We start from the raw sequence: 4247 nt of genomic DNA, 5'->3' as shown, positions 1-4247 counted from the left end.
CCAATAACCGCTTTGCATTCAATATCCCGATTTAGAGGTAGCCTTTGAGCTAAAATCAGGTTTGATACATTTATTACCTACTTTTCGCGGTCTTGAGAATGAAGATCCTCATAAACATTTGAAAGAATTTCATGTGTTGTGTTCGAGCGTGAGAACACAAGGGGTATCCGAAGAACAAATCAAAATGCATGCATTTCCATTTTCATTAGCCGATAGAGCTAAGGATTGGCTATTCTATTTGCCATCCGGTTCTATCACCATATGGACGGATATGGCAAGAGCATTCCTTGACAAGTTCTTTCCCGCCTCAAGAGCCGCAAGTATAAGGAGGGAAATATGTGGAATCAAGCAAAAAGATGTGGAGACTCTCCATGAATATTGGGAACGGTTTAAAAAATTGTGTGCAAGTTGCCCTCAACATGGAATTACCGAACAACTTCTCATCCAATACTTTTATGAGAGATTGTTACCCATGGCGAGAAAAATGATGGATGCCGCTAGTGGAGGCGCTATAGTGAACAAAACTCCTCAAGCCGCTAGGGCTTGATCTCCATCATAGCTGCCAACTCTCAATAATTTGGCTTCGGTCAAGACTCAACACCAAGAAGAGTGAATGAGGTAAGTAGCAATTCTATCGAAACTCAATTGTCTAAACTAACCTCTCTTGTTCAACAATTGGCCTTAGGAAATGCACTAAAAGCCAAAGTTTGCGGAATTTGTATTGATCCAAGTCATCTAATCGACATCTGTCCAACACTTCAAGAGGACTCTAATGGGCAAGTCAACATGGTTGGAGGATTTCCAAATAGGAAGTATGATCCCTATTCAAACACGTACAATCCAGGATATAGGGATCATCCTAACCTTAGCTATGGATCAATAAATCAAAATTTCCAAAACCCTCATCAAAATATCCAACAAAGATCGGGAAATTTCCAACAATCACCTCCCGTAAAGCAAGGTATGTCTCTTTAAGATATTGTTAAAGAGCTTGCTAATAATACAAATGTTTTTCAACAGGAAATGAGAGCAAGTATTCAAAATTTAGAGGCTCAAGTAGGGCAATTGGCATCTCCATTGAGCAAATTAGAATCTCAAGGTAAATTGCCATCACAAACAATTGTCAATCCAAGGCACAATGCTAGTGCAATAACCTTAAGAAGCGGAAAAGAATTGAAAGAATTTGATGATGCAAAAAGGCATGGACAAGCCTTAGAAGAGGAGGTTGAGAAAAAAGTGGCGACCTGATCGCAAGAAACCGACCAATCTCAAGTACCCAACAATGAGAAACAAAAGGTATTGGTGACAAAACCTCATTTTCCTGAAAGATTTGCCAAATCTAAGAAACAAGAAGAGGAAAAAGAGATATTTGAGACATTTCATAAAATTGAGGTAAATATTCCTTTACTTGATGCAATTAAGCAAGTACCTCGTTATGCTAAATTTCTTAAAGAGTTGTGTACCAATAAGAAAAATTTAGAAGGTATGGAAAAGATAAGTGTGGGTGAGAATGTTTCGGCTATTCTTCAAAGAAAGCTATCTCCCAAGTGCAAGGATCCAGGTACATTTACTATCCCTTGTAAGATTGGCAATGTTGAAATTAAGAGGGCGATGTGTGATTTAGGAGCCTCAATAAATGTCATGCCTCTTTCAATTTATGCATCCTTAAAATGTGGTAAATTAAAAGAAACGGGTGTTGTTATACAACTTGTGGATAGGTCGGTTGTGTATCCTGAGGGTGTCTTAGAGGATGTTTTAGTGCAAGTGAATGAATTGGTATTTCCTGCAGATTTTTATGTACTTGACATGGAAGAAGACAGTTCTCCTAACTTAACATCAATTTTGTTAGGAAGACCATTTCTTAAAACTTCAAAAACAAAAATTGATGTACATGATGGCATATTTAGCATGGAATTTGATAATGAGATCATAAAATTTAATATCTATGATGCCATGAGATATCCTAGTGATGTATCCTCAGTTTTTGTTTTAGATCCGATTGACACTCTAGCGCAGGAAACTTTTGAGTTGGAACATGAAGACAAGTTGCAAGTTGCACTCATTAACAACCTCAATCCAAAAGAACTTCTACGCCTTGAAGCACTTTATGTGATAGATTCGCCTTTACAAGACACCATTTTTGCATTGGATGCACTCAAGCTTGTGAGAAATAATGTTGCTTATATTGACTTATCTTAATCTCATAAAAAGCTTATTCCTTCTATTATACAGGCACCAAAGTTAGAATTGAAAGCTCTACCTAGCCATCTAAAGTATGTGTTTTTAGGAGAAAATGAATCCTTGCTGGTTATCATATCTAATAAACTCACTATTTTGGAAGAAGAGGTGTTGATTCGGGTACTTAGAGAGTACAAAAAAGTAATTGGGTGGACTATAGCTGATATCAAAGGATTGAGCCCTTCTTTGTGCATGCATAGAATACTTTTAGAAGAGGAGAGCAAGCCATCTAGAGAAGCCCAACGCTGATTAAACCCTCCTATGATGGAAGTGGTAAAGAAAGAAATTATGAAACTTCTTGATGCAGGTATGATCTATCCAATTTCTGATAGCAAATGGGTAAGTCCAATTCAAGTTGTCCCAAAGAAAACAGGTATAACAGTTGTAGAGAATTCAGACGGTGAGTCAGTTCCAACCCGCATTCAAAATGGGTGGAGAGTTTGTATACACTATAGAAAATTGAATACTTCAACTCGGAAAGATCATTTTCCTCTCCCATTTATTGATCAAATGCTTGAGTGTTTAGCCGGTTGTTCTCACTTTTGTTGTCTTGAAGGTCAATCAGGTTTTTACTAAGTTTCGGTGGCACCAGAAGACCAAGAAAAGACAACCTTCACTTGTCCATTTGGTACCTTTGCATATCGATGGATGTCATTTGGTCTTTGTAATGCACCCGCAACCTTCCAAGGGTGTATGGTTAGTATATTTTCAGATTATGTAAGAATATCATAGAAGTCTTTATGGATGACTTTACGGCCTATGGTAATCCTTTTAATGAATGTTTGGCTAACCTTACTAAAATTCTTAAGCGGTGCATAGAAACAAACCTAGTTTTAAATTATGAAAAGTGTCACTTCATGGTTGATCAAGGTCTTATTCTAGGTCATGTTGTGTCTTCTAGAGGAATTGAAGTTGATAAATCTAAGATAGATGTGATTAAATCCTTGCCTTACCCCGCTAGTGTGCGGGAAGTTCGTTCTTTTCTTGGTCATGCAGGATTCTATCGGGGTTTTATCAAGGATTTCTCGAAAGTAGCTCAACCATTGTGTCGCTTACTACAAAAGGATGTTGAGTTTGTACTCGATGAGTCATGCAAGGAGGCATTTGATAAATTGAAAGATGCGTTAACTTCAGCACCAATTATTCAACCACCAGATTGGACCCTTCCGTTTGAGATCATGTGCGATGCTAGCAACCATGCCGTGGGTGTCGTCCTTGGGCAAAGAGTAGAAAGAGCTCCAGATGTCATTTACTATGCCTCAAGATCACTAGACAATGCACAATGCAACTACACAACAACAGAAAAAGAACTTTTAGCCATTGTTTTTGCTTTAGAGAAATTTCGCTCATATTTACTTGGAACTAACGTGATTGTTTACTCTGATCATGCAGCTCTCAAGTATTTGCTTTCTAAGAAGGACGCAAAACCAAGACTTATTCGTTGGATACTCTTACAACAAGAGTTCAACTTGACAATAAAAGACAAGAAAGGAATAGAGAATTTGGTTGCGGATCACCTTAATCGCTTAATCACAAATAAAGAACCATCACCTTTGAAGGATGAATTTCCAGATGAGCATCTCTTTTTTATTCATAATTCTATTCCTTGGTTTGCCGATATAGTTAACTACTTAATTACTAGAACACTACCAAATGATTTATCTAGGGCTCAAAAGGATCGAATTAAGAATGATGCCAAATATTATATATGGAATGATCCTTACTTATGCAAATTTTGCTCCGATCAAATCATTAGAAGATGTGTGTCACAACATGAAGTTGCATCCATTCTAATATTTTGTCATTCATATGCATGTGGAGGGCACTTTGGCCCCAAAAGAACGGCTCGTAAGGTGTTAGAATGTGGATTATTTTGGCCCAATTCGTTTCGTGATTCATACATGTTTTGTAAAGCATGCGAAAATTGTCAAAAAATGGGAAACTTAGGACATAGAGATCAAATGCCACTTACCTCCATTCTTATTTGTGAAATATTTGATGTTTGAGGC

The 4247-nt window shown here is 37.4% G+C and overlaps 1 non-coding gene across 1 annotated transcript; it reads right to left on the bottom strand.

Moving 5' to 3' along the window:
• Positions 1 to 319: 319 nt before the first annotated feature.
• Positions 320 to 426, bottom strand: LOC112536262. The gene has a single exon (XR_003080306.1). It is a non-coding gene; the product is annotated as a small nucleolar RNA R71 (small nucleolar RNA).
• Between the last annotated feature and the right edge of the window lie 3821 nt (positions 427 to 4247).

This window comes from Ricinus communis, chromosome 2 (assembly GCF_019578655.1).
Source record: "Ricinus communis isolate WT05 ecotype wild-type chromosome 2, ASM1957865v1, whole genome shotgun sequence".
Lineage (NCBI taxonomy): Eukaryota > Viridiplantae > Streptophyta > Magnoliopsida > Malpighiales > Euphorbiaceae > Ricinus > Ricinus communis.
This window is presented reverse-complemented; position numbering and strand designations above follow the sequence as displayed.